The sequence below is a fragment of the Mauremys reevesii genome, linkage group 1 (assembly GCF_016161935.1).
Source record: "Mauremys reevesii isolate NIE-2019 linkage group 1, ASM1616193v1, whole genome shotgun sequence".
Taxonomy (NCBI): domain Eukaryota; kingdom Metazoa; phylum Chordata; order Testudines; family Geoemydidae; genus Mauremys; species Mauremys reevesii.
The window spans coordinates 133,635,096-133,657,805 of record NC_052623.1 but is presented as its reverse complement, the minus strand read 5'-3'; the positions used below and the strand labels follow the sequence as shown (position 1 = coordinate 133,657,805).

At 49.4% G+C, this 22,710-nt stretch overlaps 1 long non-coding RNA gene across 1 annotated transcript; it reads right to left on the bottom strand.

The window, feature by feature from the left end:
• Positions 1–14,724: 14,724 nt before the first annotated feature.
• LOC120396870 lies at positions 14,725–22,424 on the bottom strand. Its single transcript, XR_005593469.1, has 3 exons — positions 22,337–22,424; positions 15,859–15,941; positions 14,725–14,889 (listed from the first exon to the last, which is right to left on the bottom strand). It is a non-coding gene; the product is annotated as an uncharacterized LOC120396870 (long non-coding RNA).
• Positions 22,425–22,710: the final 286 nt, after the last annotated feature.

Genomic DNA, 22,710 nt, shown 5'->3' with positions numbered 1-22,710 from the left:
GAAACGTACTATATATGACAGTTTGAGAATAGATGTATATTTTATACGTAAATAGTTCAATGGTTCTGAGCTCTAACTACTTTGTCTACCTGAAATAAAAATAAAAAGGCATTGTGGCTGTTTTATGTAAGAGAAAAACAATGACATTTTGTCAGGTTTAGGCTTGTAATTATACAGCATAGGGCATTATGTTTAAAGTTATTTCTTTTTAAACTGATGTGAGTGAGATGCAGTTCAGCAAGCAACCAGACATTCCAATGAGAACTGAATCACAAATGATGAAGATTAACATTGTGTTTTTTGTATAGTTTGGTTTAGACATCTTACACAAGATAGAATTTTTCCTGCCTTCTCTCTCCCTCTCTTTAATTTGCATGACAAGAAATTGCATTTTGACATCCTACACTGGTTTGAGACTTATTACAGGGTGTCTTGTTGAATTATACAGGCCTAAGTGCTAGAATCTCATCACATGAGTGGAAGTAAACAGTCATCTAAGGGCTGGTCTACACGGGGGGCGGGGGGGGGATCGATCTAAGATACCCAAACTTCAGCTATGCTATTCACTATTCGCATAGCTGAAGGTGAAGTACCTTAGTTCAACTCCCCCGTCAACTCCGCTTAATCCTCCTGCCGAGGTGAAGTATGGGCGTCGATTTGGGGATCGATTACTACCCGCCGATCCAGTGGGTAGTGTAGACGTGGCCTAAGAGTACAATATGCTTGATCTGTGCTGTGAATGTTACAGAGTATTGGGATTTAGCTGACACCAGTGACTGAACACTATGATGTGTGACAGACCCAGGCCAGTGGGGTACAGGAGTCTGGTCCTATTAGTATCCAGGAAGTGGGCGGGCGAAGCCCGCCCACTACTAAAGGACCTCCCCCCAGCCTAAGGAGAGGATCCACAGGTCCGGGACACTAAGTAAGTACGTGGGACAACTAATGAAAAAAAACAGGAGCGGGAGTGAGGTCACAGGGCTAAACGAAGGGAACCAGATGGGGACACCGAGCAGAGAACCCCGGACAACGCCCACTGCTCCTCGAAGGCGTCAAGGGAGCCAGTGGACGCCGCCCAGAGGAACTCCGCCCGGATGCGTGAACGGACGGAGGAGCGGAAATAGGCCCCACAGTCGCAGGAAATCCCATCGGCCAACCTCCTCTCCCTGGTTTTATAGATGGCCAGTTTGGCCAGGACTAAGAGGAGGTTGACAAGGAGATCCCGCGACTGGCCACGGATAGGAGTGCATAGACAAACAGGTGAGGGGAAAAGTGCAACCAAAAACGCAATAGGAGATCCAAGAGGAGCCGGAACAGGGGCTGCAACCTGGCGACTCTAAATAAACATGTGCCAGGGTCTCCTTCACGCCGCAAAGGGGCAGGTGTTGGGGACAGGGTAAACCGCGCCAAGTACACGCCCGTGCTCACGGCCCCGTGAAGGAGCCGCTAACTGACATCCCGCGGGCCTCGGGACTAGGGCAGAATACAGGCTGGCCCACCGCCTCACCTCGAGAGGTGGCAGGAGGTCCCGCCATTTCGTATCGGGCGGGGCGAGGGTGAGGTCGTGAAGCGTGTGGAGCACGAGCGTGTACAGATGTTTCCTTGGCGCGGTCTGGAACAAAACCGGCTGCAGATCGGGCAGCCGGCTGGCAGTGAAAGGGCGAGGGGGGTGAGTGGGGCCACGGGGCAGGGGTCCGATAAAAAGATCCACAGGGCCCGGGTGGAAGGTGGGCGGGCGTGCCCTCCCGCAGGACCCGGTCGAGGTAAACCCGAGCAGCGGGCAGTAGCGGCCTTCACCTCCTGAAGTACGCGCCGGGGTGTACGAAGACTGGAGAGCCCCATGCGCTGAGCGAGCGTCAGGGGATCCAGCCAGTCTCCCCGGTCGTAGTCCAGGAGGTCTCCGACCCTGGTGACTACTGCCAAGACCAGCCTCTGGCGCATCGCTGGGACTCCGCCACCTGCACACGGAGCTGGGGTTGTGTAGCAGGGGCTCCGCGAGAGATCGACCCCCACGGTGGCCGCCACGGACCTGGTCGTTGAAAAGAGCTTCCAGGTCCGGAGGAGGTCTTGGTAGAAGACCGGCAGCCCAGAGAGGTCTCGCGGAAGACCTCTCGGATGGAGAGAAAAGAGCTGCCGGTCGGAGCCCTCGGAAGCGGCGGAGGAAGGTGTGTGCCAATACGCTCCACGCCGGACTACCCACACTGTATAGGAGCCTCTGCAGGGCCTGGAGGCGGAAGACGTGAACCTGAGTGCGCAGGCACTTCAGGCCCTGCCCCCCCTCCTCCAGGGGCAGGTGGAGGACCCCTGCAGAGACCCAGTGCGTTCCTGGCCAGAAGAACTCCAGAACCGCCGTCCGGAGGTTGGCCAGGAAATCCGGGGCCGGGACCAGGGTGTTGAGCCGGTACCAGAGCATGGACAGGACTAATTGATTCAGCACCAGCGCCCTCCCCCGAAGAGAGGCACCGGAGTAGTCCTGTCCATTTCCGAGCCGCGCCCTCACCCCGCCCTCTAAACCATGCCAGTTCTCCGGCGGACGGATGCGTGGCAGAAAGGTAAACGCCGAGATAGAGCAGCGGACCCGCGCTCCACCGGATGGCCTGAAGCGCGGGTGGGAGGAGCTCGCCTGCCACCCGTCCCCTACCACCAGGCCAGAGCTCTTGACCCAGTTGACCCGGGCGGAGGCCGCCGAATAAATGGCCTGGCAAGCCTCCACCCGCGCCGTCGCCCGGGTCCTGGACCACGAGGAGCACATCGTCGGCGACGCCGACAGGACCAGCCGCAGCCCGGCTCCCGAGCACCAACCCCGCCAACCTCCGACGGAGGAGACAGAGGAAGGGCTCGATCGCCAGAGCGCACAGCTGACCCGAGAGGACACCCCTGCCGCACTCCTCGCCCGGCTGACCGGCTCAGTCAGGGTCCAGTTGAGCCTGACCAGACACTCCGCGAAGCGTACAGCACCTGGAGAAAACCCACAAACTGGGGTCCGGCCTAACGCTTGCAGAGTGCCCAGGAGATACCGTGATCCACCCTGTCGAACGCCTTCTCCTGATCCAGGGACAGGAGGGCGCGACAGACCATCCCTACACCCTAATTCCAAAAGGTCCCGGACCAGATACAAGTTATCAAAGATCGTGCGGCCCGGACGGTGTAGGTCTGGTCCGTGGACCACGTCCGCCAGCACGGACCCTAGCCGAATCGAAATGGCCTTCGCAACGATTTTATAGTCCGTGCTGAGGAGCGAGATGGGACGCCGAGGTCCCCTCTTCGGCAATAGCACGGCTCGCCTGCACGAAAGAGGAGGACCCGCCCACAAAGACTCGGCCCAGACGGTGACTAGGTCTGGGCCGAGGACGTCCCAGAACACGCGGTAGAACTCCACGGTCAGCCCGTCCATGCCCGGAGATTTATTGGTGGGCATGCGACGGAGGGCTTCCGAGAACTCGGCCAGAGTGAGAGGCAGCTCTAGCCGGTCCCGGTCGCCCGCGCTGACCATCGGGAGTCCGTCCCAGAGCACTTTGCAAGCGTTAGGATCGGTCGGATCCGGGGAGAAAAGAGCCGCGTAGAAGGCCCTGGCCCTCCCGCAGATCTCCGCCGGATCCGTGAGGGTGCCGCCCCGCCAGGAGGCAGGTGACGTGCTTTTTGGCCCCCCTCCTTTTCTCCAGGGCGTAGAAGAAGCGGGAGCCGCGATCCATCTCCCGAAGGAGGCGGATGCGGGATCGAACAAAGGCACCCCGGGCTCGATGATCCTCGAGGGCCCGGAGCTCCTCCCGCTTCTCCCGGCACGCTCCGCAGAGGGATGGATCCTCAGGGCAGGTGGCCAAACGCCTCTCCAGCTTCAAAACCTCCCGTTCCAACTGCTCTATCGCCGCATCCCTCCGTCGGCTGGCGCCCCGGGTGTAGTCGCGGCAGAAGAGCCGGGCGCGCACCTTCCCCAGGTCCCACCATCGCCGCGCCGAGGGAAAGGCGCATCTCTGCCCTCGCCAGGCCAGCCAGAACTCCCGGAAGGACGCCACGGCCCACGTCCTCCAGCAAACTATTATTAAAATGCCAGTAGGCGGCCCGGCCTCTCCGCGCAGAGAGGCCGCCACGGTGGCAAGGTGGTGATCAGAAAAGGGGGCCGCCGAACGCTGGAGGAGTGGGCTCGTGAAAGGTGGAAACGTGACAGATAAATGCGGTCCAGCCGGGAGTGGCGCGACCGATGGGCCTCCACCGGACGAAGGTGAAAGTCGAGACGCCGTCCGGGTGGTGGTCGCGCCAGACGCCCACCAGGGAGTGGCGACGATCTCCCGGAGGACGCCCGCTGCGGCCGGCACTGCTCGGTCCCCGAGCGGTCCCTCGAGGGTGGTGTTAAAGTCCCCGCCCAGGACCAGGCACTCACGAGGATCCAGGGAGCCGAGGAAGGCGGACGCCTGCCGATAAAAACGCAACCTCTCCGGGCCCGATGTCGGGCATAGACGCGGACGAGATTAACCACAAGCCCCTCCATGCGGACCCGGAGGTGCAGCAGGCCCGGCACAGACTCGGCGACCCCCAGCACCTCGGGCCGTAGGTCGGGGGAGAACAGGGTCGCCACTCCCGCCGAGCGAACCGAGAGGTGGCTAAAGTAGACCCTGTCCCCCCACTCCAGCCGCCAGCTAGCTTCAGCGGCCGGATCCGTATGGGTCTCCTGCAGGAAAACCACAGAGTACCCCCCGACCCGAAGGAAGGAGAGCACCTGCGGAGACCCATCCTACAGCCCCGGGCGCTCAAAGTGGCAAAGATGATCGCCGCCATGAGGAGTGCTGGGGATCGCTGGCAGACACGCCCATGGCCTCCGCGCAGCAATCCGTGACCAAACCCGTGGGTGAGGAGAGAGTCACGGAAGAGGCAGACCCGCCGGTAGGTCGTGGCGGCCTGCTTCCCGGTCCCCTTACCTCTATGAGGGCCTTTGCGGCCCGGAGGATTAGATGGAAATCCCCACCGCTGGAGCGCGAGTTGGACTTTGTTACGGAGCCACGGACGCCTCGAACGCCCGCAGCTCCTCCTCAGCGCATGGGGGGGCGGGGTAACGGACCGATGACCGTCCCCCAGCAGGGCCCCCGTCACAGCCCCGTGGCCCACCAAGGCGGGCAGGCAGGGGGCAGACCCTCGACGTGGCGTCCAAAGGGCCGACGCCACGCGGCCCGCCCCGCTCCCCAGTTCAACAGGGGGCGGCGGAAGGAGAGCAGCAGCCCCTGATGGGTCAGAGCAGGGAAAAACAACTAAGGCCGCACCCTGGGGAGTATCCCGAGAGGCGGCAATGGCATCACGGGAGGTGGAGGGGACAAGAGTAGGGCAAGGGGTCGGTTGGCCCACACCCAAGAGGGACACCCCCTGGGAATCGGGTCCGGGCAGCGGGGCATCGGCCGTCGCCTCGATGGGCTCGGCGGCCGTCAGTGGGGTGCCACCCACAGCCGGGATGATGGAGGATCCCAGGGGACCCTCAGAGGCAGGAGCAGAAGCGGCAGTCAGGGAGGAAACCGGGACAGGGGACTGAGGTGAGGTCACTCAGATCGAGGCCCGCTAGTAAAGGGTCATCCTCCCCTGCGTAACCGGGTCAGACCCAGGGCCTCGATCTCCTCGTAGATGGAGGGGAGATCGCCGTCCGCCACCCCGGCCCTCCCGCCAACACCGGCGACGCCCACCTGCGGAGGCTGCGGATGGCAAGCGGGCAAGGGGGCTCCTCGAGGGCTTCCTCAGGAAGGGACCCTGGAGGAGGGGCAGCGCCACCGTCCGGTGCTGGCACATCGCCCAGCCGGCACCACAAAACGGGCGTCGCCGGGGCAAGGCGGAAGGCTCGTCATCAGAGACCCCTTCCTGCTCTTCCGGGGCCTCCGAATCTGAAAGATGTAATGGGACCGAGCCTTCCGCTTGCCCCGCTTCCCTGCACTGACCAGCCCTCCATGGCATCATCCAGGGGCTGGCTAACAGGGTTAGGTCTGGGGCAAGGGCAGCGGCTTAGGACTCGGGAGGCAACGGAGGGGCAACAGGAACGAGGAGGAGTCTCCTGGGGCGGGCCTCTCCCACGCTGGCGTTATCGCGCCGCACCTCCTCCACAGCAGTGGACTGAGAAGGAGGAGGGGCAGCTTCAGGTGCTGGGCAGCTAGGGGCACAGGCGGTGACGGGCCGGCGCCATACCGCTCGGGGTCCCGGACGCCTGCCGGGCCAAGGGCAGTCCTCCGACGTGCCCCATCGCCCGGCAGAGGTAGCACCGCCTCCCCGTTGAATAATGCACCCGTAGCGGGCTCCTGGTAGGAACCACAAAGGACTCGAGCGCCTCCGCACGTGCCGGCGGCAGTTGAAGCTGCACTTGCCGGCGGAACGAGAGGACGTGACGGAGGGCGGGGTCCTTGCAGCCCAATGGGAGAGGGCTGATGACAGAAAGAGGGTGCCCCAGGGCAGAAAGGGCGGGCAGCAGGGCGGCATTGGGCAGGAAGGGAGGGACGGAGGTCAGGACCAAGCGGACTCCCAGGTCTTCCAAGGGCTCCAGGGGCACAAACACGCCCCCCACCGCTAGACCCGTCTCTACCGCTTCCTGGGCGGCGGCCTCCGACGCCAGGAAGAAGACCACCTTCCCGTACATTTTGGAGGCCGCCACAATGGCCGTGGGCCCCACCACCCTCGCCAACGCCCTCACATAGGTTTCGACGTGGGGCGAGGCGGGCACCAGGAGGCAACGGACGCCGTGCTTCCTAGTCAAGGTGGGAAAGGGGCCCCGGCCGCTAGAGATGGTAGTGGAAGTGGCAGGCGGAGGAGTAGCGGCAGGCGGGGGGGCCGCTGCCACCTGGGCATATGCCCTGGGGGCCGGGGGAGGGACACCTGCGGAGCTGGTAGAGGGAACAGCGGGGAGGGATGCCGCGGCCGGTACCGGGACCACGGCAGCGGGGGTAGTCCCCGCCATGGAGGGCCTGGTCTTTATAGCTGGGCCCTTACCCTTCTTCCCACCCCGACCTTTCCGACCGGCTGGGGGGGCTCCCTCCGAATCGGAAGGCGCGAAGGACGTGGCAGCAGCGGACGTCTCCCCGATACTCGCCGTTGCCGGTGCCCCAGCGGGGGCCGTGGCAGGTAAACCGGCAGCGGCGGTCGAGGTAGAGGCTCGGGGATTGGACACGGGGGTTTCGGGAGGAGGGGTGGTGGGAGCATCGCGAGGGGTCTCCTCCGCCATGTCCCCCGCCATAACGAGAGCGGGAAGGGGGACAAACAGCGAGGGGAGGGGAGGGAAAGGAGGCGACCACCCCTCCCCGCTAGGCTGCAGGCAGGGGAGGAGGGTACCAAAAAGGGAAGGCTAAAGGGGCTTGGGGAGCAAGCAAGGACCCAGGGGCGGGAGGGTGGCAGGCCACCGACCCAGAGGGGAATTCCGGCTCCTCTAGTTGCACTAGGGGATCAGGGGGGCTAACAGCATAGGGGGGGTGCAGTGAACAAGGGCAAACTCAAATGGGGGAAGGGCACAAGAGCATGGGAGGGGGCATGGGCGCACGAGGGGAGGGGCCAATCAGGGCTGGGGATCACAGGGCTGGGGGGGGAAAATCAAACTAGGAACAGGGCAGTGGGACCACGGGGCTAGCTGCAGGGCTGGGGCAGGACAGTCAGGGCCACAGAGGTAAATGGGTGGGGCAGACAAATGTGGCAAAGGAGAGGGGGCCAGGCCAAGGGGTGGGGTGGGGGGTGCGCCCACGGGCACGTGTGCAAAAAGTCAATGCAGCTGGCCGCTGCTGCAGGCCCAAATGCTGGAGGTGGGCGCGGCAAGCCAGGTGAGCAGCTCAGTCCCAGAGGCAGGAGAATGAGGCAGAGGGAAAAACGCCAGCGGTGGTGGAGGGGCAATGACGGTGGTGGGGCGAAGGGGACACAGATGGACCGGGGGCAGGCTCCACGCCACACCCCCAGTGTCCCAACAGACACAGTCCAAGCCCCCACCACAAGAGCACAGTCCGAAAAATACTCAGTCCTTAGGTGCCCCCTCCACGGTGGCCTTCAGAGTCTCGACGAGGTCCTCCAGCAGCAGCAGGCAGCACTCTCCTTCTCCTCGGGGCTCCAGCAGCTCCCCAGCAGCTCCAGCAGCTCCAGGTGGTGGTCTGGTGGCTAGGCAGGAGGGACCCCGCCCAGAAGATGGTGGTGGTGGCTTCCTCAGCAACAAGGCCTGGAGCTGGGGTCCCTCACTCCCCTCCTCTGGGGAGCGGGCCAGCAGCCCCCCCCCAAAGGGGCTATGGGTGGAGCAACAGCAGCAACTGGGTGGTGGGGGGGAAATCTACTAGCCAGCCAGCAAGCAGACAGCAGAGAAAGGGGGTGGGTGGTGGTGTCTAGCCCAGCCAGGGGAGCAGCTGGAGCCAGAGCAGCAGCAGCAGTGAGGGCCCAGCAGGAACAGCAGCAGCAGCAGCAGCCCTCTCCCTCCTACCCTCTACAGCAGAGGAGTCAAAGGGGGATCTTCTGGCCACTGGAGACAGAGGTTTCTGTTCCCTGAGTGACCAGAGCAGGGGCTGCACTAGAGTAATCAGGAACCTGCTAGAACCAGTTAAGGCAGACAGGCTGATTAGATCACCTGCAGCCAATCAAGGCAGGCTAATCAGGGCACCTGGGTTTAAAAAGGAGCTCACTCCAGTCAGGCGAGGAGGAGCCAGAGGAGAGGAAGTGCATGTGAGGAGCTGGGAGAAAGAGGCGCAAGGAGCTGAGAGTGAGAGGGTGTGCTGCTGGAAGACTAAGGAGCACAAGCGTTATCAGACACCAGGAGGAAGGTCCTGTGGTGAGGATAAAGAAGGTGTTTGGAGGAGGCCATGAGGAAGTAGCCCAGGGAGGTGTAGCTGTCATGCAGCTGTTACAAGAGGCACTATAGACAGCTGCAATCCACAGGGCCCTGGGCTGGAACCCAGAGAAGAAGGTGGGCCTGGGTTCCCCCCAAACCTCCCAACTCCTGATCAGACACAGGAGGAGTTGCTCCAGACTGTGGGGAAGATCACTGAGGTGAACAAATCTGCCAATAAGCGGAGGACCCACCAAGGTAGAGGAGGAACTTTGTCAGAGACGGTTCTCTCTAAGAAGTTACCTGTAGACTCAAGATTTCTTGCTCTAAAGTCTCTGCTTCTTTATTTTCTCACAGGCAAAACTCCATGTAGTTCTATTACTTTCAACTGAAGATTCACCCTGCCTCAATGTTTTAAAATAGGAATTAAATTAGATTTTTTTTTAGGCCTCTTCAAGATTAGGTTGGATTTTGTTTGAAGTTGAGAAATATGGAAATATGCAGTGATGAGGAAAACATTTAATGCTCATATCTTGGAAATATAAGTTGCTTCTCTAAATAGTATCTTTTGAAAATATGACACCTACCGAGGACTTACTTTTAATAGTATGTCTTATGCACTCATACAAAGTCCAGTACACAACACTTGCCACCCTCATTGTGGATTCCAACACCAGAGCTCATTGCTGTGTCAGCTTGTGAACCTTTCTATTTTTCATAAAAGATTTTTGGAAAGGAATCTAAAATGGCAGCTATAGTTTGGTTACAGGATGGTACAAGGCTCTGCCAACTGTTACCACAGTTTTCACTCTGACATGAACCACACAAGAGATTTCAGTCAGTTCGGTTTCAGAACCCAATGGAGAGCTATCAGAGAGGATGCAGTCAGGAGCAAGAGGACCTTGGGGAGAGGGAGTGAAACTCTAATGAGGCTGTGGGAAAGACTGTGAAGTTTGGGGAGCACATGGAGGTAGTTGCAGGGTGCTGTTGGTGTTGGGAGAAAGGGAGAGAGGAGTTTTCAGGGAAACTGTGGAGGGGTAAACTCAAAAGCTCTGAATAAACATTGAACAACAATTGACATCTTTTTATGCTTGTCCAAACCAAACCTCCCAACACTTCAAAATTGGATCATTACTACACAATTCTCATTAATACTACTCAGTAGGTCTACTAAGGACAGTTATTTAGCCTTTGCTCCTTGAGATATAGTAGGTCAAGTAATACTATGCCAGGCTGGCTGCTGCCTTCAGAAGTTTATTCATCGGATCTGTTTTCCTTGCCCTGGCTGTAAAGCTCTCTAGTCTTCTGCTTGGCTGACATGATCTAGCAGCATATTTCTCCAGCTACTGTAAATTAGAGGGGTTCTGACTGCTTGTTGCCCTCAGGCTTGGCTGTCTCTCCCCAGTGTTCCCTTACTGTCACTTGGCTGTCTAAATCCAGTGCCTTTAGTTTCCCACTTGAGTGGCCCACGGATACTGAGAGGTCAAAAAGCAGAGTGAGTCAATATTTAAAAAGATTTAAATCTGAGCAGAAATCACTGAGGATTATTTATTTGTAGATCTCCAAACTCCGAAGAAATAGTCACTTGTAAAAGGGACTTGTCATTGATGAAGAGGATGTAAATTATCCATAGTCTGGAGCTACTATTTAAGATTACTTGAAGGTGTCATAATTCAACCCATTTCCCGGTGAGTATTGTGGTATCTTTTAAATATTTGGTAGTGTGCTCTGCATGCCATGAACTCAGAGGTACATGCTGTAGGTGCTCCATTAGATACTACAGACATTAGCTTTAGATAAGTTTCCAATAAACATACTTTATCTTTTTGCCCAAACAACATTTTTCCCATATGTTAAGTCAACACAAATGGCATTTAAGATTCTAGATAATGGGGCTTCTTAGTTAAGAAGACCTTTAATACTGAAACAGCAGCAGGGGCTGAAGTTCAGGAGGAAAAGTGCACTGAAATTTTTTTCTAGGCAAGGAAGACTGCACAGCACCTGCTCACAATGTAGATGGGCTTAGTCTAAGCCAGTGGTCCCTAAATTGTGGGGTGTGCCCGCGTAGGAGGGTGTGGAAGAACATTCAGCAGCACACAGTGGAGCAGACCTCACGGGATGGGGGCGGTGGAGAGCCAGGCTTCCAGCCCCACTTCACCCCCAGCTTGGCTCCTCCCACAATCCTGTTCAGCCCCCTGTTCTGCTCTGCCTCTGGTCCTAGGCCAGCCCCCATGGGGGTCAGGGCGGGAGCACCATGCTTCCAGACACACTCCACCCCCAGACCACTTCGCCTTCAACCCCATTCAGCCCCAGTTCCTGCTCTACCTCCAGCCCAGATCCACCACCCTCGTCCCACTCCACCTCACCCCACCCCCTTTCTGCTCCCCTTCCCAGCTCCACTCCACCCTCTGCTATGCCCCCAGCCCAGGTCTTCCCTAATTCCCTCTTCACACCCAGACAAGCTCTGCCTCTAGCCCCAGATCCTCCCCAATACCCACTTCTGCCCCTAGTTCTGCCTTCAGCCCAAGCTCCACTGCTGAGGAAGCCTTGGCAGTGTAGTAATGGAGGGGGACACAGACAGATTCTGTTAATGGTAAGGGCGGGGGACTGGAAAAGTTTGTGCATTGTTTGTCTAAACTATTAGTCTCTTATTTTGTTGTACCATCATCTAAGATATTTTCAAAATCACCCCCTGTCACCAATAACTGATGGTTCTGTTATGATTTTTATGTTGTGTTTTAAATAAATCAGTCTTTTCACTAGAATGCAAGGACTCTCACAAAGCTTTTGACGTTATAAAAAGTGTAACATTGTTCTGGTTTAGCTCAAAATTGAAATCCAGGAGAGAGACAAAATTGCACAGAAAAACGCACTTTATCAATATCTAATAGATTCTGGAACTCATCATCAGGCTCTGATCATAAGTAAGTTTACACACAAATGACCTGATGTAAGGTTTAAACACCTGCCAGTCTGTCTTGATTGTAAGTACAAATACCAGAGAATGCTAAAGTCTCTCTGACATGGTAAGTATTTCCTGAAAATCTATATATTTGCAGTTTGTAATCTAAGATTTTTCAGAGAAAACATGTAGCCATTAATAAGTGTGGGATTCCAAGTCATTAAATTTTACATTTTGAAGGCATTGCTGTTTAATTAGCAGTTAATTCTGAGGCCTCTCTGCCTGTTTTAATAGGATTGAATGGATTGAAATGGATTAGGAGTAAAGTACAGTTTTGCTTTCAGAAATCCAGGCTCTCTTTGATCAAAGTTGCTGCTAACATTAAAAGCAACTTAAAAAATACCAGGGAAGAAATATTGCAATTTGCTATTGGAATCACAAATAAATGATATGCCTGAATTATTAACTTGATAAAACATAAAAAAAATCAAAATTAGGATAAAAAAAGTAGTATGGTAGGATTCCTATATCAACAAGATGTAAAAAAGCATGAGTTTAATATTATCACCTGAAATTTTCTATAACAAGCTTAGTATGAGATCTAAAATATGGAAGCCTTAAAAATTTAGACCAAAATATGGAAGCCTTAAAAACTTACTAACCTGAGAGAACAGAATTCTATTCCTACAGGTTGCTATACCTTATTTATCACCATAGTATCTGAGCACTTTTCAATGTTGTATTTAGTTATGTGATTAGCATCTGTCATGTGTGGTCCATTCCTTCTCTCATCTTCTCCCCAGAAGAAGAGTTGTGTGTTTGGTATAGCATTTTTATTTTGGAAGGTGTGTTCTTGTTGTTTTTATGCACGTAGTGCTTTTTGTTTGTTAGAGCAACGAGGTCAAAAAAGTGTGCTTTGCACATGGAGCAGAAGGTGGTGAGGTTTGTGATAGTTCTTAGTTCCTGAGGGAGTTCATTCCAATGTCTGATCAGCTTCCAATAAAGCTCCATCTTCTGCACAAACAAGCTTTATCCTTATTATAGAAAGTTCCATTGGGTCAGAGAAGTAGAGTTATCATCCATGGTCTCCATTCCAGAATCTAAGCGAATGTTTGGATATTCTGGGATCACTCCATACTGCACCTTGAAGAAAAGGACCAAGCTCTTGAACTTGAATTGATATTCTATGGGACGGCGTAGAAAGCAGAGAGACTTTTTTTGTGTGCTCACAGTAGCCCATGGAGGAAAGCAGCTGCAGTTTTCTGTATTAGCTAGAGTTTCCTAAAGGCTGATGGCTTCATGCCCAGGTATAATGTATTACCATAGTCTACACAGCAAGTGACAAAGGCATGAATAACTTAGGTCATGTTATTGTCTTCCAGGATGGAATGGATTCTCCCTGTCAAGTAGAGTTCAGAGACATTACTCACAGATGCTGCTATGTAAGAGCTCATTGTCAACAAGGAATTCAGGAGCACTCCTAAGCCTACTACTCATATGAAATAGCTGAAAATACTGATAAAACAAACATCCTAATGACAGCCCATCTTCATTCAATAATAATATTCTTGTTTATATATGTATGCCCAAACTCGGAAAAAGATATGGCTTGGCATAACAGAAATACTTCTCAAACATGTGACATTGGATGCCAGCTAAAGACTAGATTCTGCTCCCCTTACTCCCCTTCTTCTGCATGTAATTAGTCTCATTCTCTCCCATGGTGCAGTGAGGTATCAGCTACATAGTATGTGTAAGGGCATCAGAATCTGACTCTTAAAATAAATGGATAGTTATTCTCTGGTAAATTATACTCTCTATCTACAAAGGATTCAGTAGAACTTAAGCATGTAAGTAATTTCAAGTATATGAATAGTCCTGTTGATTTCAATGGAACTATTTGTGTGCTTAAAGTTTTGCACATGCAAAAGTACCTTGCTGTACTTGGTCAAATTACAACAGAGGAAAATTGTTACAGTAACTGAATCATTACTTCAGTAAAAACTGACTCAAGTATATTTTAATAAGTTACTTACAGCCCTGGTTTAATATTAACTACTTAACAAAGCACTGATTGAGGGTTAATTAAATATTCACAGACAAAGAGATGAGATTTAACTGCTGAAGTTAACATGACAAACAATATATGAGTTAAGTTTTAAAACATATGTATATTAAATTTATCAGGAATGTATAGTCATTTAATTCACAACTAATGGCAAATCCCTAAGTGTTTAGTGTGCAGCAATGTACTTGAAAGAACTGATAGCTTAATTTACATTATCTAAGGGCATAAAACTCATTAACTCACCCATAGCTACCTTATTAAATGCTAACTATAGTGTAAGTAAAAACTGTTCTGTTCACTTCTGAGGGCTACAGAAGGGTTAATGAATGTGTGTAACACTGAACCCTCCGGTCCTTGCATCATAAGAACATTTGCCTTTCACTGTACATCATTTTTTGTAATGACATTGGTGGTGCAAACATCATGCCACATTGGACTGCCAGATCACTTTACATCAGAGGATTTGACGTGCCACAGCATGGACTAATGAACTGAGGCACATCACTGTTTGCCAACAAGTTTAAATTGATTTCTTATTGTGTGCTATAACTTGGTAGGGCTGGGATAGATAACTGTATAAAGCAGAAAAAAATGGAACAAGTTATGGTTTTCATATGAAACCATTGAGAAACTTGGAATTTGTTTTGTTTCATTTTGCTCCAAAAGAACCCAGAACTCAAAGGGGTGCAAATACCCAAAGATTAAAACCAAAGAAAAGGTTTGCATGAGACGTGCCAACCAAAACTGCAAAGTACTGCACAGATTTTATGTGGCTTGGAAAAGCTTAGTGATAGTGGGGAAGCAAAAGGAATCACGTAATCATCTTCAAAGGGTCTAAACCACTCTCAATAGAGAGAACATGACTTGTGTAGTACACTCTATGCTATATTACAGGGCAAGCACTGACCAGTTTAAGAAGCTGCACCTGGGATAAAGATTCCCCTTTAGTACACAATAAGTAGCTGAAGAGCCAAGTACATGAGCGAGCACTAAAAACTGGGGCCTTGTTTATTCAAGCACATCATTACAACATACACAATGCTGACTGCTGAAATTTGAAGTGCTCCCGCAGGGTGGGAGCAGGAAATTCAGTTTTCCACTCTCCAACCACAGGGATGTGTCACTGTTCTGCATCGGCACTCATGTTTGAATCATTTGGGTTGAAGTCTAATGAAAAACAAAGGGTTGATAATCAGTGTTCTTAAAATGCAATGGATGAAAGAATGACAAATTAGACAGAGACAGTTGGAGGTTCTTTGTATCATTCTTGGCTAAGAATTTGATCATCCAGCCAAGTTATGAAAGGAAAACAAAATATTTTCCTGTCAATGTTAAACTGTTTAAGGGTATCTAGAGACTAAATACTAGACATATTTAAAGAAATAACTGAACCCTGATTAAGTTTGGATGGATGATTCAGAAGCTTAGTGCTGGAACAGGCATATTTTATTAGAATATATATTTTAATATAAATCATATTCCCACATTTTGATTTAGATTTCAGAACAGTTTAGGCAAAGCATTTAGAGATGTGGTGGATTATAATGCTGTACAGATTTCTATAATGTCCTCACGCTCTGCAGGAGGCAAGGCATTTTGTACAAGAATTGCTGGCAATAACACAACATTATTGGGAGATCACAAATCCTGCTGTTTTGGGGAAAGAGATAACATATGTTATCTGGACATTGGCAAAATGATCTTTCTCTGGTTGAGCTACTTAATCCAGTTCAACTAAATATTTAGAGGCACAGTTTTCTTGAACAACATAAAAGGAGCTACAAATTGATTATTTGAATGCAGGGATACTATTTTATTTATTTTATCTGCATGGTTATATAAATCCATACCTTGTGTTATGTAATGATAAGATTCAGATATTATTATGATCACTATTATGGTATTGCCCACAATGTGCTAGATCCTGCCAAACAGAAAGACCCATGCCAAAATGACACACTCCACAAAGATATAGTACAATATTAAGGATGAGGGTGTTTTATTGTTGTTTGTGTTTGTTTTGTTATTCAGTGAACTCTAATGTGGAAGAAAACAAAAAAGGCATTATTAAAACCATCCCATCACACACAAGCTATCTTAACTCTTGCTTCATTTGGAAAAAAAAATCATTGTTACCTCCTCCTTCACATGCAATGCTCTCATAAGTGGCACCATGCAGGAATCTGCTTTAATTCCAAATCAAAGAATTTAGACATTTCCTGTGAAACAAAATTTTCAAAAGCATTTTGTTTTGGGTTAATTATTTCAATTTCAACTTTGAAAAAAAAATAGCCTAAACTAAAAGAAATTTCTAAACAAAAAGTCACTTGAAGCAAAATATCAAAACATTCCATACCAAAAATGTCAGAACAGAATGGTTCAGTCATATCAAAATGCTTTTTATTCAGTTAGTTTCCAGATGAAATTTTATCAAATAGATCCGTTTCCATGGGAATTTTAGGTTTTGATGAAACACCATTTATCCAATGAAAAAAACATTCCACCAGGGGGAAAAAATTGGAGAGTAACTCTACTCATAAGTCAGCAAGTTATTGCACACCATAGAGACTTAGGAAAAAAATGTCCCTGTGTCTGACAGACTGGCACGATTAGAGCAAATCTGCATGTTTTTTTCCAGCTCCACACCCCTCGTGTACATGGTTGATGTTCCATCATCAGATGGCTCCATACTTTTGTCTAGATTTACAAGTGTCTTGTTAGTACAAGATTTGAGACAGCAATCATGATCTCATTCTTAGTTTCACCTTCTGAGTATTCAGACAGTTAGTTTACTTTATTGGCATGACCATACAGGTTTGCCAAAGAAGGGTCAGAACTCTCAGGTATCTCAGCCTACACAATCTGACCAGGGCAGGACTTCACAATGGATTTAAGGTGTTAGCCCTTGTGCACACTTTTTTTTATTGTGCATTTCTGATGCAGTGGCAGATAATTACATAATGATCGAAAAGCTACAGCAGAAATAATACTTTCCTCACAGACTCTGTGATCCACCTAATATATAGTTAAAAATAGAGTGATCTGATCCATGATGCCATGATGGAACATCTCATTAAACAGAAGATGTTATGCAAACATATCCCAAAATCAAGTAACAGACTGTGCATGAAGTTCAAAACACTGGCACCAGTATGCACTCAGTACTAGAAAATGCTTTTTAAAGTGTTATATTTATCCATTTATTAAAAGGAAAAAAGATATCACAGCAGGAATAATAATTTTAAAAGGCTTTTCTTCATTTCACAATCAAAGTAACACTATGATCACCTGTAGTAATGTAACCCATGTTTGCTTGGTGTGGTGCTCTGTTCCCCTCTAGTGGCCGTTAGACTATTTAGTGATCATGAGCCTGCTATGTCCTTGGCTAATAGACATGTGCTGTTTAGCTCATGCGTTAAGCTCCAGAGGTCCCAGGTTTGATCTCAGCCCATGCCAACCATGCATTACAGTAACATCAAGCATTACCCAAAGAACCTCTGATTCTGTGGGTGATGTGGGGCCAAAGGCTCTGGGAGTGTGCCTCCCAGCCTGGATAGACAGGCATGTGCTAGGTCTGCTCAAGCTAGAACGCTAAAATTGCATTGTGGACATTAAATAAATAACAATTGGAGATATACCTATTTCCTAGAACTGGAAGGGACCTTGACAGGTCATCAAGTCCAGCCACCTGCCTTCACTAGCAGGACCAAGTACTGGTTTTTGCCCCAAATCCCTAGGTGGCCCCCTCAAGGATTGAACTCACAATCCTGGGTTTAGGACACCAATGCTCAAACCACTGAGCTATCCCTGGTGGCAGCTCAGGTGAGCCAGCTGGTATAATCTCACCTGACCTTCTTGGTCTGCACTCAGGTAGCTTGCCTGAGCCACTGTTGTTCAACATCTACACTGCTACTTTTAGCATGCTAGCTTGGGTAGAGCTAGTGCTTTTCTGTCTACCCATACTGAGAGGTATGTTTACAGTTGTAGTATAGATGTACCCATTGAAGTCACCAGGAGTTTTGCCATTGACCTCAAAGAAACCAGGATTTCATCATAAAATACATACCAAAGAACAATCTGATGATTGGAAATGAGTGAATACCTTTAAAAAAAATCTGAAAATGTTAACAAATAAAAACTGGAATTCTTCCAGCTCTGTTTGTTGGCCCTAAAGTTACACACCTCCGCCTCAATTAATCTAGGCACTCACCAAACTTGAAGCCAATAGGACTACTAATGTGCTTAAACTTTAATATGTGCTTAAATACCTTGAGGATTGAACTGAAACCCTGAATACATATTTAGGAAGCAGAGTAACTGGCTTGAGTTTTAGAGGTGCTGCAAAGAATCCTGTGGCACCTTATAAGCCTGGTCTACACTAGGCGTTTAAACCGGTTTTAGGAGCGTAAAACCGATTTAACGCCACAACCGTCCACACTAGGAGGCACCATATATCGATTTTAATGGCTCTTTAAACCGATTTCTGTACTCCTCCCTAACGAGAGGAGTAACGCTAGTATCGGTATTAACATATCGGATTAGGGTTAGTGTGGACGCTGATCGACGGTATTGGCCTCCGGGAGCTATCCCACAGTGCAGCAGTGACCGCTCTGGACCGCAATCTGAACTCGGATGCAGTGGTCAGGTAGACAGGAAAAGCCCCGTGAACTTTTGAATATTTCCTGTTTGCCCAGCGTGGAGCTCCGATCAGCACGGGTGGCGATGCAGTCCGAAATCAAAATAAAGAAAGAGCTCCAGCACGGACCATGCGGATGTGATCGCTGTAAGGGCAGGCAAATCCGTTCTATCAGCGCTCCATTACAGAAGATGAAATTCAGAATCCTTTTTTAAAAATCTCCAGACAGACGCCATAGCAGGGACTCAGCGCACTGCAGCGTGACAAGCGTAACGGAAAGCCAAAGAATCAAATGGACGCTCATGGACTGGAGGACTGAAGCTATCCCACAGTTCCTGCAGCCTCCGAAAAGTATTTGCATTCTTGGCTGAGCTCCAAATGCTTCTAGGGTCAAACATAGTGTCCACGGTGGGTCAGGGCATAGCTTGGCAATCTACTCACCCCCCCACCCACCCCCAGAAGCGAAAGGGAAAACAATCCTCTGACTCTTTTACATGTCACCCTATCTTTACTGAATGCTGCAGATAGACACGATGCTGCAGCCGTAAACACCAACATCCTCACTCCCCCCCCTGCCATGGGTGGCTGATGGTACAAAAGGACTGGTAACCGTCCTCGTCATCAGCCTATTGGCACATGGGGCAGTAACCATGCTGATTAGCATCCGTGGGCGCCTGGCCCTAATTTTTTCTGGTGGATGGTGCAGTATGGCTGGTAACCATCATCATCATAGCAACAGGGGGCTGAGCTCCATCAGCCCCCACCCTTCATGTGTAAAGAACAGATTCAGTTGCCCCTGGACTAGCAGAGGGATGCTGGGCTTCTCTCCTACACACTGCTTAATGTCCTGTCTGGACTATCATAGCAGCTGGAGGCTGCCTTCCACTCATTTCTCACTAACAAGTCACCATGTCTTTTTATTCCTGCATTCTTTATTACTTCATCACACAAGTGGGGGGACAATGCTACAGTAGCCCAGAAAGGCTGGGGGAAGAACGGAATCAACAGGTGGGGTTGTTACAGGAGCACCCCCTGTGAATAGCATACAGATCATAGTTTCTGCAGGATCTGACACAGAGCAGCTGTGCTCTCTGGTTCTATGATACAGTGGTTATCTAGTACACTTGCCTATATTCTAGGCAGGACTGATTCTATTTTTAGATACCAAAAAGGAGGGATTGACTCAGGGAGTCATTCCCAATTTTGGCTTTTGCGCCCCTGGCTAAGAGCAGCCAGGGGCACTTATGACAGCAGCAAATGGTACAAAAGGACTGGTAGCCATAATCATCCTCACCAGTTCCAATTTATGGAAGGCTTTGGATGGTGCAGTATGACTGGTAACCATCTCTGCTGTCATGCAAAAGCAAAAGCATGCTTCTGTGTAGCGCTGCTGAATCGCCTCTGTGAGCGGCATCTAGTACACATACGGTGAGAGTCACAAAAGGCAAAACAGGCTCCATGATTGCCATGCTATGGCATCTGCCAGGGCAATCCAGGGGAAAAAGGCGCGAAATGCTTGTCTGCCGTTGCTTTCCCAGAGGAAGGAGTGACTAACGACATTTACCCAGAACCACCCGCGACAATGATTTTTGCCCCATCAGGCACTGGGATCTCAACCCGGAAGTTCCAAGGGGCGGGGGAGGCTGCGGGAACTATGGGATAGCTAGGGAATAGCTACCCACAGTGCAACGCTCCAGAATCCGAAGCTAGCCTCGGACCGCGGACACACACCACCGAATTAATGTGTTTAGTGTGGCCGCGCGCACTCGATTTTATAAAATCTGTTTTACAAAACCGGTTTATGCAAATTCGGAATAGTCCCGTAGTGTAGACGTAATAGACTAACAGACGTTTTGCAGCATGAGATTTCGTGGGTGAATACCCACTTCTTCGGATGACTTGCATCCGAAGAAGTGAATACCCACTTGCATCCGAAGAAGTGGGTATTCACCCACGAAAGCTCATGCTGCAAAACGTCTGTCAGTCTGTAAGGTGCCACAGGATTCTTTGCTGCTTCTACAGAACCAGACTAACACGGCTACCCCTCTGATACTTAGAGGTGCTGAATACCTATAATGTTTATTGACTCCAGTGAAAGTTGGATACTCACCGTATTTGACCTATATCCAAAACACCAGCCAGTTTCTGTACCTTCAAGCATATTTTGTTCCTATTATCCTCAAACTGTTACTGAAATATTTAAAATGTATACATGCAAAAATGTCTGTTCAAATACTGCCTTTAATACAAAAGGAAAGCCCCTGTTTTTCTTTAACCATTTTATATTTTTTTAAAAAAAAACTAAGTTGACATTTATTTCAAATTTACATGTTCTTTGTCATAAAATAATAATGTAACTTTATCAGACTAATAAAACTTTCTCAGAAAATGGAGGCAGCAATCTTGTTTCCAGATGATAAATTAGATTATGAAAAAAATCACTCTCCTTTAAATTCAGTCTGGCAAATCGAGCATTTTCAAATGCTGTTTTTGGTTATGTTCAATTCGGAACTGAAACATAACTAGTAAAGCTGTGCCAATTCTTCACCATGTTTAATTGCTTGCATGTTATAAGCCTGTTCTTTACCCTTTGTCTATTTTGTGTCTTTTAGACTCAAAACCCTCAAAGACAGAGATTAACCTTTATTTGTTAGTATGACTAGAACAACAGAGCCTCAACCCTGATCGGGGTCCTTGGGCACTTGCATAATATAAATGTTTACTACTAATAAATCAATTATTATTTTATATAGTGTTTCTCCCTTTATCACGGATTTTTTTCCCCACAGACAGATGGTATCCCCCAAGAGATCGTTCCAATAAGAGATTTTTATCTCCAGACCTGCAGGTTCTGCAAAGCCAGTCCCCATTCTGCCTACGCTCTGCTAGAAGTCAATGGCAAAAGTGCTTCAGTGGTGCAGGGTCAGTCCCTCTATGTGCACAGGAAAACTTTCCCCAAGTACCGTGTTCCCTAATGTGTCTTCCAGTCCTATAATACAGTTTCCCTCATCCACTCATTTTCCTCCTAACAACCAAACAACTAGAAATGTGCTTCAGCCCTCCCACCACTGGCAGTCATAAACCCAACACTACTGAAAGGGAGAAGAATGGCTGGAGGGAGTTGTAAGTTGTGGCTGCTCAAATAACCTTTGTTATATCCAACATGCACAAGAAAGGTCTGATAGCTAACAAACGGAGGGACAAGTCCAAACAACAATAAGATCTTGATCTAAACTTTCCAATCATCAGAGGAAGTTGAATCCAGAGTTTTGTTCAGTCCATTAGGTGTTGTTGGCAACTGTAATGATTTTATAGCGAGTTTTGTGATATTTAGTACTTTTCTTAAAGTTGCAGCTCTTGAATAGAAGCAGAACTGGGCCCATTGTCTGTATAAAGGGATATCACCATGGTTCATAAATGTATTAGGGCATATCTATGCAGAGCAGCAATGTGCATTATGGGGTATCATTTCTAAAGTACAGTAATGTGTTGTTCACTAAGTGGTTGGTGTAGGCACTGCTGGTGCACACAAGAAGGTTCCCTACTGTGCTTTAATGTAGTACTCTTTATGTTAAAGTCCACTAAGGACCTTTCAGTGTGCACCATCCATATCTACATGGACCAATTAGTACACAACAACTAAGTTCACTTTAGAAATCACACCACTGTAATGTGCATTGCTATTCCATGTAAGCAAGGACTAAGTAACAGCAAGCCAGAATTTTCATAAGTGACCATTGAATCATAGATTATTAGGGTTAGAAGGGACCTCAGGAGGTCATCTAGTCTAACCCCCCACCACTCAAAGCAGGACCAATCCCCAAATGGCCCCTTCAAGGCCCCCCTGGGTTTAGCAGGCCAATGCTCAAACCACTGAGCTATCCCTCCCCTTAATTGATTTGGGATGCCTCCATTTTCTGTAGCCAGCAAGACAGATCTTACACAAATCTGATTTTCAGTAATCACTGAGTGGAGTACCCCAAAACTGAGGCTCCCAAAAATCACTAGTAACTTTTTGAAAACGACACCAACAGCAGCCATCATTCCCACTGTCTGTTGCTCCTCCCGCTCCGGAGCATTGGCTAGAGAAGGAAGAACACAAAATTAAGTTACGCACAGTGATAACTACAAAATAGAGTTCAAAATATTCTCTGAAACTATTCACAACCACTACACACTTTCACAAATCATTGTTGTCACTGAATAAAATGGAATGGAAAATTAGAATTAACTAAAAGGGCAGGTTACTTAGTAGCTGATGGTAGAAAAATAAATTTCAGATGTCAAAAAAGGGAGAGGGGCTGAGAATCAGGAACTGCCTATGAAACTTTCCAGTAACCTTGAAAAAGTGG